Source organism: Anser anser (genome assembly GCF_964211835.1).
Source record: "Anser anser genome assembly, chromosome: 12".
Classification (NCBI taxonomy): Eukaryota; Metazoa; Chordata; class Aves; order Anseriformes; family Anatidae; genus Anser; species Anser anser.
Window position 1 is genome coordinate 19,696,919 of NC_139733.1, and position 22,532 is coordinate 19,719,450.

General features: G+C 52.6%; 1 protein-coding gene and 1 long non-coding RNA gene across 12 annotated transcripts in view; one reads left to right on the forward strand and one right to left on the reverse strand.

Annotated features, from left to right (window-relative positions):
* FOXP1 (forkhead box P1) overlaps positions 1 to 22,532 on the reverse strand; it is a 384,604-nt gene that overhangs the window by 361,514 nt on the left and 558 nt on the right. For 5 of the 11 annotated variants that reach the window (XM_083795618.1, XM_083795612.1, XM_083795641.1 and 2 more), the window contains exon 1: positions 9,450 to 9,666. The exons of 1 other annotated variant lie outside the window; for it this stretch is intronic. The gene's annotated coding sequence lies outside the window, so the exon portion shown is untranslated. Of the gene's footprint in view, positions 1 to 9,449; positions 9,668 to 22,532 lie in introns of those variants that run through there. 5 more of the 11 variants (XM_083795625.1, XM_083795624.1, XM_083795622.1 and 2 more) reach the window with 3 other exon arrangements.
* On the forward strand, positions 8,241 to 11,062 carry LOC310880186. The gene is made up of 2 exons (XR_014571520.1): positions 8,241 to 8,601; positions 10,844 to 11,062. It is a non-coding gene; the product is annotated as an uncharacterized lncRNA (long non-coding RNA).

Here is a 22,532-nt window from a genome sequence, read left to right on the forward strand (position 1 = left end):
TTACCGTGAGCTATTTCAGAGACTCATTCTCAATTTAATTCAAGCAGAACAGCATCAGGCCCGTGCCATAACTCTCTGATCAGAAAAAAAATCACCGAAGTTGTTAACGCGTTATTACTATTGCAAAACTTAATGAGAATAAAATCTCTCCTCTGAATCTGCTAAGTTAGATATAGCCTGTGATGTTCTGTACAAACATCCAGGTTATTATATGTGCATCCTTATTATATGGCACTTGCGTGAATATTCATAGCGTTTATTCTCTGAGCCAAATCGATATATATATATACGTATTTTAAACTCGGTCCACCCAAGGAAGCTCCTGAGATTTCAACAGATATATTTGTGGTTAGGCCGCATAACTGAAGCAAAATCTGGCTGGCTTATGAGAGACGCATGGAAATACACCTATTTATGAAATTCACCCGAGGGGGAGGAATAATTTACAGTGCACTGATCAACAGAGTTTGCGAGATATTGTCTGAAGGGGCCCTATTTGAGAAGTAGAGCAGTTATGAAAGCAGAAGGTATCAATACTAATGCAATTGTTGCCACTGTATTATGCTATTTGCCAGGCAGAATTCCTATCGCTCACAGAAATATCAGTTTGGGTTAAGTTTCAGTATCGCTAACTGCAGTATTAGAAATAGGGGCCATCAGACGAGAAAGGGCAGCAATCTGACAAGGTTAATGCCAAATTCTGCATTCTCCGTCAAGGCAAAAAAAAAAAAAAAGAAAAATGGATCGAGTCCTGGAAGAAAGGCAGCAAGCCCAGGAGCACAGGATGCAGGCACGCTAACACAGATGCTTCCCCGACTCCCGCACCTCTCACGGTCAGAGGGCTGGAATTCGAGCCTTCAAAAACCAAATTGTGAAAAATATTGTCATTGTTCTCCCGCGCCCCGCCGCTCCTCCTTCTGCACGTGCACCCTCTCCAAAACGCACTTTTGACCTTACTGAGCAACACCCAGCGTCAAGAGCCTTGGGGGCCGCATCCTGCCCCGGGCTTGGCCGCTCCCCGCCGAATCCGGCTTCGACGTCCTCAAAACCTGCCCCAGACCAGCAGTCGCTCCGGGATGTCCCTGTGCTGCTGTCTGCAGGCAGATTTTGGCAGGCGGAGGGAGGCAGGAGTCGCACCACCCCGCTCAACGGGGTTTTTTCTTCCTGGTGCGAGGACAGAACGTGGGAACGGGCTGGATGAGCTAAGCAAGCTGCCTGACCAGCTCACAAAAATTTGTCATGAGGTTCATGGGAGATAGAGTTCGTGACTCACTGTCAGCAAGCTTGCCGTTACAACATAAAAGCTATCATTAAAAAAAAAAAAAGAAAAGCAAGCACCCGGATGAACACTTCAAGAAGGTTTTAACTTCTTAATCCCGAATAGACCACTCATGAAATGAGGTTTGCAACGGACCCAGCTGACAAAAGTCGTACCAGACAACCTTGTAATTGAAAGACCATTAGAACAGCACATTTCACTTGCAAGGAAACCAATCTCTGCTGCCCTGCCGTTCCCAGAACTTTCCTGGGAAGACCTCTCCTGCCCGTGCTCAGCCCCGAGCTCTCTGCTGGCAGCGAGAGAAATGCAAACTTCGCATTCGCTGTGCGGCGCTGGGAAGATGCTTCTTAAAACTGACACTGGTTCCTACAGAAATATCGGTTAATTACTTAATCCTTCTTAATGGAATGATTAACATCCTTTCAGCAAACAAGGCGGCGATGATTTAACGTTATACTGCATGTTTCATTACAGAACCGGTAAAATTAATACTGCTCCCCTCTCCTCTGCTGCAAGCACTCATTTCTTTATAATCAGTTACATTTTTCACTTCTGCAGAGCAGCCTCTGCACCCGGCAGCCGGGCCAAGAAAAAGACTCCAACATACAAAAATCTGCATCGTTGTTATTCTGTTGTGAAGCCAAGGACCGACTTCCAGACGGGAACCAACTTTCCGTCAGCAGCAAAGGTGGCCGCGCAGCCCGGCTCGGCGCCGCCGAAATGGGGGCGAGCAGCAGCACCCAGCACGGGTCCCACGGGCACCTCTGCCGGGCAGGGGAAGCCACTTCGAAGGGCACAAGGATGGATGCTCCAAGGCAGGCAGCTCCCGAGACCCCGAGAAGCCTCCGGAGCCTTTGTGGAAGGAACGCAAGCACGTGCGGGGCGCCAGCGTTCACTGCCATCAAGCCCTCGCTTCCCTCTTAATTCTGCGGGCAAGGGTTTTGCAGGAAGGGGGATTCTGAATTGATTTTTGTGATCAGATGCTGAGCTGCTGCTCTGAACACACATCCAATCCCCCTCACCGTTTTATCTTCCTTTATCACCGTCTTTTTAATAGAGACATGACATTCTGCTTACTGCTGGGCTCTCTCTATTTATCTCTCTCTTAACAACACTTTGGCATCGCCGGCTCCGCTATCTAAATCAGCAATAGTGCATGTCCGGTCACATAAAACTGGAGAGGGTTTCCCGAGATGCCTTGGGAAGTCTGACTACTCCAGTTTACTGATGTGTTAATACGCCTCATCTACCAATTAACGAACAAACAGCTCAGGCTAGGAGCTGGGGGAGGGACACCAACACGAAGGCTGCGCGGAGCCCAAGGAAAGGCACTTGACCCTAATTGTTAGCAACAACGTGACAGGACCGATCGGGAAGTGTGGCTACAACTCACATCCAACGTGAAAGGAAATGTCTGGCGAAGAGGGGAAAACTAACGATGCCGTTACAGGCGCCGGCCCCGCCGAACAGGCCCACCTCCCGTCAGGCTCTGTGCGCCCAGTGCCCAGCCCAGCCGCCGCGCTCCCATCGCGGCCGTCTCTCCGTGCCCAGACCCTGGTCCTCCTCCTGAGCCCTTGAGTCTTCAGCGACCCCCAGGCAAGCGAGGCCGAGGGCTCAGCACACCCACCTGTGTGTACCCAGAGCAAAAGGTCAGAAGTCCAAAGCGCCCCGGACCACACACCACAAGGGCACCAGCGGGAAGGGGCCTGCACGGCGAGTGCGCGTACCGATATCCTGGGAAATGCTCCCCCACGCATTTCAAGAATTCAGGGAAAAGAAGCCATAAGCACTTTCTACCTGAGAAAAAAAATCAAATCGGGACTCACAACGGCACAACAGTGCCTGCAGCACCGCACTCTGGGCCGTTTCACTTGTCGCCCAACACGTGGGAGAGGGCAGAGGTGCAGTGCACGCACCCAGCGCCGCCCGACCGCGAAGGCCACGAGGCGCTACGCGAGGGCCCGCGTCTTCAGGAGCGACACGTCTGAATCGGCAGCAGCTCCGAACTAACTTATTGAGGAAACAGGCACTTCTAATGAAAACACGACAGTGACAAGTACCGTACAGAGAGACCGCTTAGTGGTAAACAATACACCAGAGGATCATCCGAGTACCACGGCCCGGTACTCGTACCTCTTACCGAGACCACTGCAACCGAGAGGCAAACTGGGAGGGAAAAGGCCCACAGTTAGTTTCCAAACAGCACTCCCAGAAACACCAGAAGGTATCAGATGTACCTAAGCATTTTATGGTATGGGTTCCATCTCGGTAGATCCGTCAAGATATTTACAGGGCTTGACAGTACTCCTGTCTTTAATTAAATTTTCACACACATACTTTAATGTAATTTAAATAGATTATTAGTTGTCAGAATATAGTATAAATTTTGTTTACGATTTAGTTGCTTTAAGTACTTACATTGAGGAAACTCATTTAACCCCCTGACTGAGTAGCATTAAGTGTTGAGATGAGACTTCTAAAGAGCTTCCACTGCCCTTTGCACTCTCGCAATAATCTTAAATTACTACAACTTAATTGCAATTTCAAGGCACTAAAATGGGGATGTTTTAAAAACAGCACAGGGAGGGTCACCGAGAGGAGAAAAATTATTTAGTCCTCCTCAGGTACCAGATGCTTCTTGGAGAGAAGAATTGATTTTGCCCGTGCTCTCCTGTTCTCTCATTTTCCACAGAATCCTATCCTCATTTCCAGAATGGCACCGAACAAAAAGTTATCAAGATTATTCTGGATACTTGCCACGTACAAACAGCCATTATATATAAGCCTGTTCGCTTGCATGCATGGAAGAGATCGGTGCCAGGAGAATAGAAAGACAAAACCCTAGAGCGTATTTGCAAAGAAGGCTGCACGCGAACAGAGCCAGCGGTTTCTCTGCCTTGGTAGGTCCAACGCTGAAGCAAGGAAAAAGAGCACACGTTAAATAAAACACTCCAGACACCCCAATCAACAAATATCCGAGCTCCTAAAAATAAACCGCCTTGCATTCCCTCTTCAGCCCCAAATACCTATTTTTTTTTTAATTAAAAGGCTACAGAGCTCCCACAATTAAGTTTTCCCTCTAACGACTGCGAGATTTATTCCAGCCTACTTTTTCCCTACGCATACCCTGGCATCACCTTGCTGCCTGCCGCCGCTGCAGTTCCCACCGCAGCGATAGCTGCGGGAATCAGGCGGCACGGTACTCTGTGAGAGCAGCCGGCTGCGAGCAGCGTTTTTGTCAGCGAGCACTTCCAGCACACACACGAGATCTTGTTCGGCTCTTATTGCAACAAGGCATTTCGTAAGGCTTTGGCCAACGGAGAAGCGATCCGAATCGCGACTTAAAGCGCAGCCAAGCACTTAGGCGTGTCTTCGGTGGCAAGAAGTCAGGGCCCCGAGCCCCTCCGTACCTTTCTAAGCATGGTAGAGCAAAGTTTTGTTGCCAGGACCTCTCGGAGCAGCCGCAGACAGGCTGCTGATCTCCAGCGCACCACGGTTATCAGCTCCCCTCGGCAAGCGCTGCCGGGCTCCGACTGCCACCGTGAAAACACGAGGGGGGCCAGGAGGGGAGCGAAGTCGCAGTTCTGCGAGTCAGTGACACGGACCCAGAGGCAGCAGCGGCAGCAGCAGCAGCGCCGTTTGATGTCAGCGTGCTCCGGATCAGGCCCTGCACAGCCGCGCTGCCTACCCTGACCTCGCCCTCAGGGCCGCGGGGCCCGTGCCATGCCTGGCAGCCAGCACAGCGCCGAGGCGTAACTGCAGCGTCCCCTGCAACACCGCAAGGCAACAGCAAGCCCGAGCTGCGTGGCTCCTGAGGGCCCGATCCCGATCCCACCCCCGGGGAGCTGGGGCTCCCTCTCCCCGGGCTCCCCTCGGGCGCACGTCGCGGCCGCAGAAGGCCCGAGGGAGCACGGCCTGCCTCCCCGCAGCCACCCCGCTACCTGCCTCCGCTCCAGCCCTGCCTCGGCCGCGGGAAAAGGTTTCAGCTCGGTGCCTTGAAGTTGCAATTAAACTGCAGTAATTTAAGATTATCACGAGAGCAAAGGGCAGCAGCGGCTCTTCGGCAGACTCCTCTCGCCACTTAACGCTGCTCAGTCTTGGGGGTTAAATGAGCTTCTTTAGTATAAGTACCTTAAAGCAAGCGAATCGTAAACAAAATTTATTCTGTTTTCTGACAGCATATAATCTATTTAAATTTATTAAAGCTTCTCTGAGAAAATTTAAGATGACAGAAGTATCATTATGTCCTATAAATAACCGGACAGCCTTGCAGAAATAACTGTATTTTACATACAAACCCTACATATGTGTGTGCATGTGGTATTTCACTTGATACACAAATACATGCTCAAAAGACACTTCACAAAATGAATTACATTATCGGGTTCGATCTCTCTATAAATGACCACGAGCAGTAAGCATATGACATACTAAGCTGCGCTCCATAAATCCACCTTTTTACTACCCCCCTTTTTCCTAATTTTTACAATACCACGAAACAAGGATAATTCCAGAGCTAAACTGTTTACGCTACATCATACCGCGGATGATAATGTAAATGGAAGCTCTTAAAAGGAGGTGATCCCCTCCAACAGGAAAGCATATTGCAGCATATGCTGCGCGATAACGCCCAGTGCACGATTCTCTGCTCAACTTCCCTGCTCCTTCCCTCACCAGCACAGAAACTGGCTGCCTTACTATCACCGGTGGAACCGATTTAAGCAGAAAATGTTTATAGTTGTTAAAAAACATTACACATTACCCAAAACGGCTTAATAGCATACATGTGCATGTTTAACACACGTACTTTTTATTGTCTAATTAAAGTATGTGCCATAAAAAAACTACAGGCTTTATGCTAAGTTATGCAGGATGGTTATGAAACCTTACCTTATAAAAAGTATAAAGTACTTATTGTGTGATCTGCACTGTTAATTAAAGAAATACTTATGTGAAAAGGTTTTGCATTTCTTAATTCTTCAGTAGATGTGCACTTGGTCTGCCTCCTGATTAACACACATTCGGGTAACAGCCTTTTCCTCAGATTTTTTTTAATAGATGTTTCCATTGTTTTTGAATGCTTTAAAGAAATTAAATAGGTGGCTTATTTGTAGGGTTTACAGTGAGGTGTACGAATGCAAACATCAAAGTGTAAAGCAACAAAAATATCGCTAACTCGCACTGGTTAAGGTTGATTAATACTTAAACCCAAAATATTTATTGAAGTAAAGATCAATTATCACTTAATACCCCTCGCTACAATTTTCTCTCAAGACTACACAGTAACTGAGTCTCCCCAACACAGCCACGAAGCCAAGTTACACACAGTTTTGCAAAAACCTTGACATATCAAGAATAAGGTACCGCCCGGGTAATATGTTTTGAAAGAAAGACACCACAAGTTTTCTAAACTCTAGGAACGCAGACAGACAACGTACAATGCTTAATCACAGCCGAACTCCTCTATTATGCATCAGCACAGCACTTACACACAGAGGAAAAAAAAAAATCCATGTTTCCTTACAATTCAGAGATCCAGAAATAAGAGCTGAATTCCACAGAACTTTTACGCTGCTTTCGACATTACACTACTGAAACGCCACCTTCTCCGCGGCTCTAGACAGCAAAAATAAAATCAAATCCTAAGTCACTCGGAAAGTATATACAATGCACTCCAAAGCACCACCACTCAAAAAAAAAAAAGAAAAAAAAAGAAACACCAACCCAGCCCATGCACAAAACCTAACTTTGCAGGCAAAATCATAAGCACCAGAAAGCCTTGTTTGAAATAGCAGTTATTTTTCTCAAAGTTATCCTTTGGTTTCACAACAAAGATCAGCATTTGTAATGGTCCATTTCTGCATAAGTGAACATATAGCCTTGCTGCCTGATCGAACAGTCCAGAGCTTTCAGTGAGGCAGCTCCTGACAACAGCCCAGCAGCAGCTTTGTTTGATCTCTCCTGCCTTCCTTAATCTGGGTTGTCAAGGTTCACTTGTTGGAGGCTGTTTACTTTACTTTTTCCAAAAAAAAAAAAAAAGTGATTTTTTTTTTTCTGTCTCTCATACAATGACTAATCCAAAGACTAAGGGGGAAGAATGCTGCCAATGCAAGATGTTAAAGCTACAATACCTTTTTGCAATGAGATTTTAGCCGACACCTTTTGAATGGTAACTAGTGAAGAGCTTCCTCCCCCAGTGCCCTGGTCCATTCAATCTGACTGTGAGATAGTGCAAATCAAATGTGCGGGGGGGAAAGATTCGGAGCAGAGAAATTGAAACCAGGAGCCCTGATTTCCCCTTCTTCCCCCAAATTTACTTGCAAGGATGCAGAGTAGCTCGTTGCCTACACTCGCTGCGCTCTGAGAACTCGAATTCCTTCAGGATCTCACAAACTTAGAAAAAGTAGGAGCTTCTCAGCAGCGGCACAAACTGCAAAAATAACAACCCAGCGAGATGCCTGCCTTCCCTCCACCTAAATTAAAGCAAACCATGGGTTACCAGCGCAAGAAGCAAGTTTCTTTGACGACACGCTTTAAAGTTTGCCTAATTAAGAGCCTGTCATTAGCGACAGCAACATTACGTTAAAGCAGGTAAAACGCAACGTTAGGAGAAACTGCATGGAAAAGGAAACACGGCTTCGAGAATTGCTTTAATATTTATAACCGCTCCAGCCCCCTAGAAATCAGCAGGCTACATTGTGTAGACGGCACGCTACGAGCAGCATACAGACATTACTCACTCAAAGAGCAGTTACTAAAAATGAAACCTTAAACTTCGGAGCCCAGAAGTTGGGCTCCAGCTTCCCTAGAGGAGCGGCGGCCGGGCGCGGGCAGGCGGCGGGACCTCGGGCGGTGCGCTAGGGCTGCGCCCCGCAGCCTGGGGGGGGGGGGGGGGGGAGATGGAGGGGGGGGAAGGAAAAAAGAAAAAAAAAAAAGAAAAAAAAAGAAGAAGGAATCTCACTCGGTCGGGTTCACTCAAAGCAAAACCACGCAATTAAAATCATTACGGCGAAGCGGCAGGAGGAGGGCTCGCGAAAATCGATGCGCTCCGCAGCCAGCCCAGCGATGCTCTGCGCGCAGGGGCCGGGGAATTAAGGACCAGTTGCGCGGGGGGGGGGGACACCCGCTGCGCCCCGCGCAGCCCAGCCCGCTGCCCGGCACCGCTTTGGGGTTTTGTTATTTTATTTATTTTTTTTTTCCGGAGAAAAAAAGAAAAAGGGGGAGGAGGAGGAGGAGGAGGAGGAGGAGGGAGGCGCGGACACGCCGCTCGGACGCCGCCTGCAGCGCGCACCCTCCCGGTGCCCGGCGGAGGCGGGCTGCAGGTGCGGGAGGCGCTGCGCGGGGCTCCGCGGATGTGCCCCCCCCTTCCCCTGCCCCGGCCCCCCCCCCCCCGTCAGCTCCGCGGAGGCTCCGCACCGCGGGGGTTGCGCGGAGGGAAGGGGAAGGGGTTGGGGGGGGTGGGAGAGGGATGCGCGCAGCGCTGCGCACCCGCGCAGCGCCGGGATGGGGAGGCGCGGGTGTTTGAGGGAAACGCTCCGGGGGGGGGGGGGGTAAAAAAAAAAAAAAAGGAAGAAAACAGGGAAAAAGGGGGAAAAAAAATGTGGAGGGGGATGGGCGCGGCGGGACGCGGAGGGGGGGGGGATGCGCAAAGATGCGCGGCCGCGCAAGGAGCAGCGCGGGGGGAGGCGCAACAGGTGCGCGGGGGAGCGGGGCGGCCAGGCCGGCCGCTGGGGGGGGCGGGGGGGGGGGGCGGCCCCGCCGCAACTTCTTGCCCCGAGTGCTGAAGTTGGGGCTCGCGCGCCCCTTGCGCGGGGGGAGCCGGCGGAAAGCGCTGAAAATAGGGGTTTGGGGGGGGGGTAAAGAGGAAAGGGGGGGTGGATAAAGGGAAAGCGGGGGGGGGGATAAAGGGGGCGGGGGGGGGCGCCGCATCCCTCCCCGCGGGGGGGGAAGTTTGCAAAGTGGGCGGGGGGGGGCTGCGCGGCCGCGCATCGCTGCGCCCAGCGCCGGCAGCTGGGGGGGGGGGGGGCAGGAAGATGGGGGGGGAGAGAGAGAGAAAAGGGGGGGGGGGGGAAGGGGTCGTGCCGGGCACGTGTGGGGAGAAGTGCGAGAGGGAAAGTGCCGGGAGGGGGGGGGGTTGGCACGGGGCGGGGGGGGGGGGGGGCGGACTCACCCGCAGGACTCGGCCCTGCCGCTGCCCGCCTCGGCTCGGGGCCGCCTGGCTCCGTCCCGTCCCTCTCCCTCCCGTCCCTCTCCGGGGCACGCCGAGCCCGGGCGGCGCGGCGGCGTGCTCCGCCGCTCGGTAAATAACAATAGAGCCGCCCCTCGGCTCCGCTCCCAGCTCCCAGCTCCCCGGCTCCGCTCGGCGCCGGGCCCCGCACGCCGCCCCCGCCCCGCGCCCCCCCCCCCCCCCCTCCCCGCCCCAGCGCAGCCCCGCGCGGCGCAGCCCGGCCGGCCCCGGAGGGGGGGGGGGGGGGGTACGGGGCGGGGGGGGGAGCACGGAGTTGTTGGGGGGGGGGGGGGAGGCGGCGCGGGGCCGCCCCCGCGGAGGGAGATGTTGTTATTTTTTGCTGTTGTCAGTCTCTGACGTCACATCCACCTGCTGGGTAAACAAGGCTGGGTGCGAGGGGAAAAATAATCGGAATAATGGGGGGGGGGGGAGGGATGGTGGCGGGGGGGGGGGGGCCGCGGGGCGGGGTGGGGGGGGGGGCGCGGGGAGGGGGCGCGGGCTCGGCGCGGGTGCCCGCGGAGCGCGCTGCGCGGCTTCTGCGCGGGGTTTGCGCCGGTTCGGCGCCGTGCCCCCCCCCTCCCTCAAGGCGCCCCCCCCCCCGCAACTTTTTTCCGCACCCCCCCCCCCGCATCCATGCGGCCCCGCACCTCCTGCCCCCCCTCCCCTCCTTACCCCCCCCCCCGGCCTTGCGCTGGGTGCGCAAGCACTGCGCGGGTGCGCAGCGGGGGCCGGGCGGGCCGGGGGGTGCAGAAGGAGTTTTGGGGGGGGGGGGGGGTCCCGGGGGACGGGGGGGGGGGCTGTGTGCGGGGAGCTGCCGGTGCCGCCCGGCCGGGAGCAGCCGTGCGGGGCGCTCCGCAAAGTTGAAAATCGCGGGCAGCGGCCGCGGGGGCTGCGCGGGGGGCGGCCGGGGGGGGGGGGGGGGGCACGGCTGGACCCCCCCCCAGCGGGACGGAACCTCTTCCCCCCGTTCTTCTTCTTTTCTTTCTTTTTTTCTTTCTTTTTATTTTTTTTTTGTATTTTTTAATTTTTTTTTGCGAGTTCGGGCTTCCAGCGGGTCCCAAACAAAGCTCCCCGGCCCTGCGGGGGGGGGGGGGGGGGGGGGCTCGCTGGAAACACCGCCATCGCCCGGCCCCGCCGCACATGCACGGAGCCCCCCGGCCCCCCCAGGACCCCCCCCCCCCAAAGCGGGGCTCGGGCGGGCAGGGCCGGGGCCGCGGCGCCACCTCTCGGCAGCAGCGCCCCGCCGGCGCGGGGAGCCCAGCCGGGAGCGCTCCCACCTGGGCTGGCCGTGACGGCAAGGCGCTTCGGCCTAACTCCGGGTGTTTTCCCGCATTAAGGGGGGAGAAGCACCGCAAAGAAAAGAAATGTTTGCGGGGACGGCGGCAGGGAGCAGCGGCTTTCAGCACGGCGAGCGGTGCGCTCCGGGCGTGCTTCTTCACCTGCTTCGGCAGCGGAAAGGAGAGGGACACCCCCGAGTCGCTCTTCTGAAGCACCCCCCTTCCCGCTCTCGGTGTTTGTTTTGTGTTCAGCCTGGAATAAACTGTGGTTACTGGAAATCCCTCTGCTTCCTGTTGTCACCTTCGCCCATCCAGACCGGCACAGCAGCCCTGTAAAACACAATTAATCCCCCCGAGGATACAAGGGGGGACGGCTCCCCTCCACCACCGCTGCTGCTGGTACCAGAGCTGTTCGGGGCCCTATTGCTGGGCAGGTGCCTGCAGAGAGCCGCCCGCTGTTCCCCCCCCCCCCCAAGCACAGCCATCCCCAGAGCAAACGCTCAGCAGATTTTGGCAAGGGTGTACGCGGGCTACGACTACAGCTTGTTTGCTAAAAAAATGATGAAGGTGATGACGCCTCCGTAATTATAGGTGTTACTTGTTTTAAAGTGGGAATGTTTTCCAAGCTACTGTCACGCCACACCTCCGGTGGCCCCGGAGCCAGGCCTCCCGGTCCTTCCCCTTTTAGTCACTGGTTTACGAGGTTTGCAGAACGCCTCGCCGGGCTGCACGGCTGGTTTTGGGGCCGCTCGGCGCTCCAGCAGGGCCCGTGTAGGCACTGGGACCTTGTCCTGCTTTCTGCATCAGGTATGAGAAGTCGGGAGCTGGACCAGAACCCCCTCATTTCCCTGGCTGCGGTGGGAATCACATCCTGCTCTGCTCCAGGAGGACACCCCACCAGCACCCTCCGGCCTCGCGCAGCTGCTCAGGGCCAAGCAGCAGAGGAGAATTGCTGTCCTGCCCTGTGGCAGCTAATCCTCTGCTCCTCCAGGTGTCCCTCCAAGTGCCAGGGTGCCAGAAGCCGCCCAGAGCTAACTTTTCTGTAGCACGTTTCCAGCTGCCCTGAGCCGCCAGGCACTGCGCGTTGCCTTTCCCTGTGGGGGCCGTGAACGGCCATTGTATTTGCGTTGGACTATTAATCTGCCTGAATTCGGTAGAGATCCTTAAATGAATATTCATGGGAATTAATGTCATTTAGCTCTTATTGCTTCCTGAACGCAATTACGCGCGATACGTGAATTGGCAAACACCAGAAGACGTCCTGTCCTGCTGGAAGCCCGTGACCTACGAGCCCATTAATGGGAAACGCCAGCCGCCGGACGCCTGCGGTGCTGGGGACGCACAGGGCGCTGCCGAGGGGCGCAGCACCAGGGGGGATGGGGTGCTGAGGGGGAGAGGGGGAGCCGAGGGAAGGGGCAGGCCGCAGGCAGCGCCTTGCAGAACGGAAAAGACGCTTAAAAAGGTGCTTCAATACAGGCTCTTCTTCCCCAGGTATTTCATTTACAAATAGGGACCGCACTTCTTATTCTCTTACAGGAGAGCTTCAGTTTTCTCCAGTTCCCGACTCCTAGAATAAAACCTTTCAGGGTCTCCTACTCCCGGCCTCTTCTGAGACCCAGCGCCTTTCGGAAGGTCTTGGGCACCTCCTAGGAGAAGCAATGCCCCAGTCTAACCCTCCCAAGAGCGGAGCACACGCCGGAGCTCACGCTGCTCCTCTGATAACAAAGCAGTAAGCAGCTCGGTCTTACAGCAACGCCAGTCCCAGCATCCGTGCTACCAACCCCTGTCGTAACATAACAAGGACTCTTCCCAAAATATTTGGGCTTGCCCTGTCACAGTGCGCGGCGTTCAAGTTCAGCACTCTGTCAACAATGCCAGGTGTCTCCTGAACCCCCAGCTCCCGAGCCAAGAGGGAGAGCTCAGAAGCAAGGAATAATCATTACTCACATTACTAACACATAACGGAATGTTTAAACAGATAACGTAACAAAACCCTCCGCAGCGAATAAAACGACAGGTTCTTATTTATCCCAGCTAGGCACACAATGAACTCCGTCTCCTGGAAAGAGAAAGTGAGGCTCCCTCTTCTGCAACTGACAGCCACCAAAAAAAAAATATATGTGTATATTCTGGTGTGCTGGCTGTATCCCTCAAGGAGGGCCGAAATTCTCTGTAGCCCTTGATAAACCAACTGGCAATTTTGGGGGGTTAAAAAAAAAAGTTACTCAAAGCCAAACTCAAACATCTAAGAAAAAAGCTGGTGAAACCAAAATCCAAGAACAATTTCATTTTGAGTCAATCCAAAGATTTCAATTTTGAGTTTTAGGGGAATAAAGAAAAAAAAGACACACACACCCCCCTTGCTTGAAAATAAAATTAAAGGACATTTTGAACACAAAGTAGTTTCAAAATGAAAAATCAAAGTGTTTCATGTCAGAAGTGTCAAAACTAACAGCTTCAGCATTTGTCAGAGCTTTTTTGAGTTTTTATAAATGACAAGTTTGGCATGTGTGCACAAACCGTTTTGGTGCTGCTGAATCTGCATTTTTGCATGCAAAAAGGGGAAAAAAAAAGGTTGGGTGAAATTTTCTGAGCACGAGCCCCCTTTGCAGCTCCCTTTGTTTGGAGGCGTAGGAGGCCAGCGGCAGCCTCCTGCAATGACTGCGCTGCCGCAGAGCCCCGGTGACACCTGTCATCTCCTCTTTGGCTTATTAATATTTTACTGTTTGGTTTGCAGGACTCGGCGGGCCTGGGCTTTTTCAGAACTAGTTCACTAGTTAGCGGGAGAAGGTGCAAAGGTTAGGACAGCCTGACTGCACGTCTCCGGCTTGACGCGCTGCTGTGTGACAGCCTGCCGCGTACCTATCCCAGGATGACTTCAGGTAATTCATTAGCCTGGTTCATTACAGCCTTTGCAGTAACGAAGTTGCGGGCTAAGCTCCGTTTCCCCAGCTTCATCACCCAAAGTGATGGTTTTCCAGTGGGGTTTTCTCCTGCCAAGTTCCAGCCAGGTTTACAACTTACCTGGCAGGAGCGGAAATAGGAGCAAGTACTTAGTACCTGAAATAGGGCAAGTTTAAAACCTGAATTACGTGAAACGCTATTGCTATAAAAAACGACTAACAACCGAACTTGTGAAGCGCTTACAATATTAGCGACTGAACTTATTCTCGCCGTGAAACCAGCGGCCAGCTGGATTTCACGTGCCTGCTTCCAGCACGGCTCACCTTGCTGCAGGTTTGGGACAGCACCTTGTCCCCAGGGAGAGCAACAAAACTCCCTCGTGGTGAGCGCCACAGGCCTGCATTCGCTTCTGCGGGTAGCGGACACCTGCCTGCCTTGTGCTGCCTGATTCCTGCAGTGCTTTCTGCACCTCTGTCGGCAGCTCTGCTTCTTGCTGCACCTCGACGGCTTCTAATTCAGCCAGGCTCAGCGTCTTTAAAGCTTCTGCAGGAAGCCCCAGTGCTTCTCTAGAGCAAGAGGCAAATTCACACCACCGTCTCCTCCCCCAGCTGCCAGCACAGCCTTTGCTCCCCAGGGGCTCCAAACCTCCAGCCACGCACCGTCTGCGTCTGCCAAAGGCCAGAGCCGCTCCTTCCCTGCCCCGCCAGGAGACGCGAGCTGAGATGGAGACGGGTTTCTCGCATCGCGTTGCCGTTTCTGGGACCGCTCTGACTCCTGCTGTGATGCACACAAGTCCCCGTGGGGATGCGCTGCTCCTGCAGCCCCCGGCAGCCCAACCAGCCCCATCCCAGTGGGATGATCTCCTCGCCCAGCCCCACTCCTCCTCTTGCAGACCCTTCCCCATAGCCGAGCCGGGAAGGGGATGTAGCTTCTCCCACGAAGGGTTTTCTGTTGATGCCGTCTCAAAAGCGTACTTGGCTAAGTATTATTCCATCCTAACTTTTCCACTATTAGGACTTTCTTAATCCAAAGGTCCAACATCAACAAAGATTAAAGCTTTTACTCTGGTTACATATCTATGAAAACAGCAGTCTCCTGTGTCCTGGGAGATAAACACTACCAGATGCTCTAGTAAACAGCGGAAAGGGGAGAGAGGGGGGAAAATGCAGTGGTCGGGAGAAGGAGAGATGAAATCAAGTTAGAAACAGCAGAAGAGACCAGAGAAGTAAATTCCTGGTGGTTCTTGCTGCGTGGCAGTGAAGAGGTTAAGCCCCAGTACGCTGCCATCTCTAGACAGAATTGGTTGTTATTGCATTGATAAAACCCCGGGTTGTGTTTTCCTTGTCCATTTTGACCCGTATCTGACGTTAGCATTGCAAATGATGTCTGCTGCCATTCAACTAGTCAAAGCGAGCGGACAGCAACAAGACAGAGAGCTTAGCAAAGACGATACTAATGGAAGGGGTGGGGAAAAGTCTGATTTACATGTAATTAATTATTATTTATGTAAAAACCATATCGTTGTGGTGGTTCTTGACATCATTTAAAGCCTCTTTTCAAAAGAGGAGTCTCCCCTCGTAGCGCGCCGATCTTTTCCGTGCTGCGAGTGGGGGTTGTGATGCAGAGGGGTCCGCGTGGGCCCACCACCGCCGCTCGCAGGCGGACATCCGACTGCCCACAAGGGCCAAGCAGAACAATCCTGCCTCCCCCGAACAGACACCTTCGCGTGACCAGGCCCACAGGGAGCCGAAGTCATTGGGTGAAAACTGTCGGATTTTAGCCCAGCGTTATGCGGAAGATGACGGAGTTACACACAGCTGCCGCGAAGACGTCTCAGATGAAATAAATGGGTTTTCTTCTGAGCTTGCAAAATGATTAACTTATTTATTTGATTTCAACACCTAATCTCGAAATAATCACCTTGCCCAGCCCCAAGGTACGTTGGCAGTGTTGTTCTAGACGCTTCAGCACAGACAAAGCTCCCGCAGGAAGACATCAATCTTCCCGGGCAAATGAAACTGGTCCACAAAAATGAAGGGCACAGCTCCACCCCGGCCTGCCCAAATCCCCAGCCGCAGCTCCTGTCCAGCTCCCAGACACGGCCCTGCCCCGCCGGCTTTCACAGGAGCTAGGTCAAACCTCAGGTGCACAGATTGCATATGGCAGCACGACCTAATTAACGCAGGCTCTGCTGGGCAAGATCTGCACAGTGGAAAGCTTATTGGCCGTGTCTCCACGGTTCTCTCTAATTTGCCAAAGGAGCTGCTGGGCAAGGAGCTCACTTAACCCCAATGATGGCAGGGACAGATTACAGAGAGCTGGACTCAAAAACAGGCAGGTCTCAAGCACCCTTCTTAATGAAGAAAAACAAACCACAGCGCTAATTGGAGCAATTGGACAGGGCAGGAGCTTCGGCTCGAGCCTGGGAGCGGAGGCAGGTGTGGACGGAACAGCCTGTCCTCAGCAGAGGAGGGATGGCACCCGCAGGGGTGCCCCAAAAACCCACTGCCCAGCCCAGCGGCCACACTGAGGGGGTGTCCCCAGCCCCAGCAGTGTGTATCACTACCCCCAGCCTCCCTCTGCCCCCACACCTCCAGCGCTCTCCTGCCCAGCCTGGCTGCTGCTGAGAGCTCAGCCCCACGCTGGCCAGCTTCTGGGGTCAGAGATCTCCCCCCGGAGCATACAGGACTGCCCCATTATGCAATTTCCAACCACCACAAGCCAGTTTCTCACCCAACCCTCGCACGCCATAGCTGTGGTAGGACTCGCATCCTGTCCTCAGCAGCACGTGAGCCCCATGGAGGTGAAGTGGATCGTCCAGCCTCGCCCAGACCGAGAATGAACTCTGAAACCAGGCCGGCACCCACCCTCCTCGTTTTAAAAACACAAGTTCTCCCGGTAGACCTCATCCTCCCTTTTGCATTATTTATTTTGCCAAAAGCAGCAAAAGCTGCTGCCATTGTCATCAGCTTGGGACTGAGCGAACTCAGCTAACAAAGAGAGGACGAACGGCACAAGGAGATCCCATCATCTCTTGGGGCAGGCTCCAAGAAGGTCAGCTTGCTTTGATAGCCACTCCATTTCAGACCATAAACGCCTTCCATTCAATATATATATATTTGGCCTATATCATCAGCCCTTTTCTTTTTTGGTTTTATTTTTAAGTTTGTTTTTAAGTCACATTTACCATAGGGATGAGCAGGCTGCTATCGCTGTATTCCAACCTCCCAACTCCGTAAAACTGAGCGAGGTCAGCAGAGGGACCGTTTTTCCCGGTGAAGTTAGCACAGCCATAGAGGCAGAGGCATTATCAGAGCTACCGAAAGCTTTCTTTATCTGCTCAGCCTAGGACCAGATGTTTCGCTACAAACTCTTTGGCTCTCGGGGGTGCACAAGTGCTCTCTGCCATCTCTGCACATCAAACGTCTGCAGAGCAAAGGCAGTGTTTTGAATCTCACCAAAACTTCTGGCTTTTAGAAGGTTATTATTTCTGCTGTGGGTTTTTCAGAGAGGAGGAATTATTTAAATGGGAATCCTCACACCCAAGAACCTTCTGGCTGTTTATTCCTGCTCAGGGTAATTCTCTGGCAGACACATTACAGCTTCCACCCCGATACTGTGAGAGTCTGAGGCACATTTCCACCAGCCCTCTGACTCGGTTAATCGCATCAAATATTTTGTTTATGAAGTTCTATTCTACAAAGCCCAACCTGGAAGCAGGCATTCATCCTCCCATATACAAGCACTTTTGCTATAATTTCTTTTAAAGTCAAAGCTGATCCTTATCTACAAAAGGCCAGAGCAATAAGTATTTAATGTGTTTAGAAAACACGGCTCTTTCACCACACCTGCAGCCCGGCTGCCAACTTTCAGCCGTGTGGACTCTCCGCTGCTCTGGTGCGGTAAACAACATAGCTTGCCCTGGCTTCCCTCGTGGCAGGCACCTCTCCCAAACGTCTATATGTACTCACGCCCTAAAGGGCTTCCTTCACTCAGGTCCCGTCTCTGCAACACTTCTGAGGGCTCAGGTTTGGTGGTGGCCGTTCCTCCAGGTCATCCTGTTAGCGGCTGCGACAGATGCAGAAGAGACCTCACTCCGAACAGTGGGATCTCGGGAATTGCTCCTCAGATTTTTTTCCTCCCTTTAAGAGGCAAATGAAATCCCGTCTCTCCCAGACTTCTGAGGGCAATTCGTCCCAGCCCCCCAATCCACAGCTGTCTCCCACAACCTGATGCAAAGCAACACCCCGTAAGCCTCTCCCTTGGCACCTCCAGCACTCGTTTTGGTCCTAGCGATGCCACTGAGCAAACAAACTTCAAAGCCAAAAGCAACGCCAGAGCCAGGGAGACGTGCCTGGGGGGGGAGAGAACTGGGGTAATAAAACCCGCAGCATCACCCCTGTGCCAACAGCCTCATAGTTTTTGTGCCTCCAATTCCTGCCATTTCTTGGCACGGCTTCCTAAGACGTTGCTGCCTTTTGGAGATGAAAGGAGCAGGCAAGGGTTAAATCCCAGCCGCCGTACCCCACCCCCAGCCTATTCACAGCAGAAGGAAATCTGTCTCTCTCCCACCCCTCAGCATCCTGTCTGTGCTGCATGGAAAACACACAAATCCCTGGCAGCTTCCTGAGGGGCAGAGACCTCAGCCCGGCCGTCACCCAGGCAGCGCTCCCCTCCCGGCTCCGTGCCCCCCGCTCAGACCAGGCCTTGGATGCGGTCAGCACAGGGCTCTGCCTTGCTCACGGGCTGAATTACACCCAGAGAGACTTTCCTCCCCTGGTCCCCCCCTTGCCAGGTCTATCTCAATGGCTCGTTTTCCTTTTTTTTTTTGGCTCCACAATTGATGTGGACAGCCTCGAGGGAGCTGGAACTGCTCCCTCGAGGCTGTCCCAAGCTCATCCAAAGGGATCTCTGATGGTGTTCAGCGCTGTCCCCATCCCCCTGATGCTCACCCGAGCCACACCGCCCCTGTGGCGGCCAGCTGCTGGAGGTGGGGAGCCCGCAGGAGAGTTTCCATGGCGGGTGCAGTCACCCAGGCTTCAGGAAGTCCCCCAGAGGTCACACGGGTGTCACCGCCTTCCCACACATGGCCCTGGGGTACTGCAGAGCACGCCCGCCTCTGCTGAGCAGAAAAAAAACAGAGGTCCTCACCCTCGTCCCCTCCAACAGGCTCAGAAGATGCACAAGCGAGCCGCTGAGATGAAGGGGATGGGAGCTACAAGGAGAAGCCAGCCCTTGTCACCCAAGGGGGGGACACAGCCTTGCGTTCAGCATCTCTCAGAGCTCCCCGAACACATCCCAGCCTGGAGGTGCTCAGCACCCCCATGGCAGCAGCAGCAGCTCGGAGCCGTGCCCTCGCTAACAGGATCACTTTGAAGCACGAGACTCTCAAGCTACCTCTGGCTGACAAACACGTGGCTGCCAGCTACAGGGGCTCTGAACCTCACGCCGCCTGTTCCTCGTAGAGAGGCACGTCCCGAGGCTGCTTCCGAGGGGCAGGCGCCGCACGCTGGGCATCCACGCAGGGAATCCGAGCAACTAGGGCACCGCAGACCCGCACCCGGCTCGCTGTGCCGCGACTTGTCCGCGCAGCCGAGCCCCGCGCGGCTCCTTCCAGCGCTCCCCGTCACGTGGGAGCTGCAGCGGTGCCAGATCGACGCGCTCAAAATCATGAGTCACAGTTTCCAAAAATTATCTAACTGGTATAAAAAAAAGAAAGAAAGAAATTTAACGAATTCTGTCTTTTCGTATTTCAGATGACACCCAAAAGTTTCTCCACAGCTCTCGGTGCTAGAAACTCAAGGAAAAACAAACACATGACAGAAAGCAGAAGTAGAGATTTTCATGCATTCTCATGATTCCAGAAGCTGGAGCTTTAAGGAAAAAGAAACAATAAACAACAAAAGGCTTATGATATAAGGATTATGATTTGGCTAGCAGCAGAAGTAAAACCTCATGATTTATGTGACAAACCTCAACTGAACAGCTCAGCTCAAGAACTTGGAAAAAGGTGAAACATTCCAGCATCGTTTTGGCTGCCAAAATAACAGAAACAATCGTGCAAAATTCCAGGGCAAGAAAAAAAAATTAATGAGATTTGTTCCACTTTCATGAACTCGAAGACAAACAGATGTTGACAAAAAGATGTTGCAAACAGTTTTTGCTGTTGCTCAGCCGAGCCCAACCCGCAGCGATACGAGTGCATCTCTCCTTCGTTATGTCATCCCCTTCGCTCTGCCTTTTCACCACACTCCGAGCAGCCCAGTGTCTTCGCATGCTGTGTGTTCTTTCACATCTTTTACCAGCACAGTGAGTTTAATTACGGTCTCTTGTATGCCACGTTAACAATCGCAATTAGTTATTAAGCATTTATTCTGCCAGAAAACACCTGTATTGGGTACTTCCCTAAGACCCAGTTTCAAAGGGGCATGAAAACGGCCCTCTCTTCAGTAACATCTGCACTTTTTAAATGCGATTCTACGATTTAGACTAAGAGTACCAAAGGGCTCAGCTGGCTCCTGCCTACTACTTTCTGTTCTCCTTTAATACTGAAGCAACCATTAATTTTATTTACTATAGATTAGACCTGTAGGACCCAACCTAAATGACACTGAGATCCAAGAGGCCCTCTCCTGGAAAAAGGCTCCAGAAATGGATCCCATGTCCAAATTGAAGATGACGCCAGCACTGGTTTCATTTCAAGGCAATCCAGATGTTCAGTAAAGTGATTAGGAAGTGGTGTGTATCAAATATAAGATACTCTGCATTGAACTAATGCATTTATTTGCTCTGAATGGTTTTCCAGTTCAGGGCAGCACTTTGCCTGTCACAAGTAAAGTGCTTTGACAGAACACATGGACATTGCTGCTGCCTCAGCTGAGCCAGCAAACAGAATGGCCAGCAGCCCTCAGATGGTGAAGAGAGCCCAAAAAAGTACTGCCACTCTGATACGTTTATTTCCCGGCCAACTAAATGAGGAGTTCACGTCCCATTTGTCAGCATCCTGTATATCCACAGCCATTTAAAGGAAGCAAATAAACCTGGTGTTACCATGAAGTCATTGAGTTCTTGCTGTTACTGGTTAGCAGGTGTCCCAAACGTCACCAGAATCAGGTAACACAGCCCTTCGCTTTGAAGAAGCGAGGCTGAGAGCTTGCCCTGGCTGTCAGCAGCCCCAGACAGGCTTCCTTCCCTCCAGCACTGCATCCGAGCCAGGCGTCCCCCGGCAGGCACGGGGCTCTGGTACCCAACCTGGCCCCCACCATGTAGCTGTGACATGGTAGGTGAGGCTCTGAGACCTGGCTGGGGCCCTGCAAGAGGTGGGAAAGCTTTGCCTCAAACTCCTGCTGAGTGCTGCCTCTCCCCTGGGGACCTGCTGATGGCATACTCCCTTCAAGGAGGGGGGTGAGGATGGAGAACAGCTGAGGAAGTTGAGTGGGTGGATCCCCTATTTCACTGCCATAATTAGTAAGAGAAAGGGTAGCCCTCTTCTTTCCCTTCCTCCTGGGTGGAGAAACTTGCAGCAGATGTATTGACTGTTACCTCTGGCTGCCTTGATTTTATTTTTTTTAGGGACAGTTACAGAGACAAAGTCTCCAGGCAGTCACGAAAGAAAAAGAGGAAAAAAAATAAATCCAGAGACATCACATCCTCTGCGAATGTAAAACATGGTAGCTCCATCCAGTCCCAGAGAGGCACCAGCCACACCATCCCATCCAAACACAGCACCCACAGACACGGACAGGATCTTCTGTGCCGTCAGGGTCCCTTTGGGCTTGTGTCTCTGCTTTCTCACTCAAGTTTCTCTTTGCACCTTCTACTTGTGTAGAGGGGAGGACTCATGGGCACATGGTGAAAAAATCCAGATAAGAAAATGCAGCTGGATTGTAATTTGTAGTTTCACAGTCCTCTGTGGATAAGCCCCAACACAATACATCCATTTGCCTGCAAATTGAGAATTGTGTTAAACCCACGGTAGTTCTGAGGTAACAATATCTTCATGCTGAGAAACTTGAAGACTGCTGAGAAATACAGCACTTAAGCAGAACAAAAAGCAAATTCCCAGCAGCACCTTCCACCCCCATGTTTTTATTGAGTTTTAGTAGAAAAGAATTCAAAAATACAGAGAGCCTGCCGACCAGACTAGGCATTGTCTGCATTAATTTGGGGTATACGTTACTCTCAGTTGATACCCAGATGAAAAATTAACCCAGCATTCCTCCATGGCTTCACATTTCATGAACAAATTTTGCAGGCACATCTCTGCTCTCTGGACACGGTGCTCTTGATTTCCCCTTGCACGAGCACACAGGAAAGGGAGGAACAGCTCTGTGCGTGTTGGTGGGGATGGTCTCCACCAGATGAAACGGGACCATGCAGAACAACAGCAACTCTGAACTCGTAAGAGCTCTTCTGGAAGCAGTAATGGTAATGGGACTGTTCACCAGCTTGAGTGATAGCAGAATCTGGCCACCAGATACCTGACCTACACTAGTCCACTAGCAAAAGCAAATACTGAAAAACTGAACAAAGCAGAATTGAGATCTTCAGCAGGGCCTGAAGGAGCTGGAACCCACACCTGCCATCCTTCAGTCCTAGGTGACTTTGGTAGTTTTCGCTCTAAACTTTTACCTTTAGACCAAAAATACAATTCTTATGTTATAAAGGCGCCATGCTTCCAGCTGATCTTATGGCATCATGAGGTTTAAATATCCAAAATATATAATTCTATAATTGCCATTTCATTAGGTTATATGGACTGCAAAACAAAGTGATTCACTAGTAGAACATATTTATATTTTCTGGCTTACTTCTGACGGAAGATGTTTTTTAATCAACCAGACAG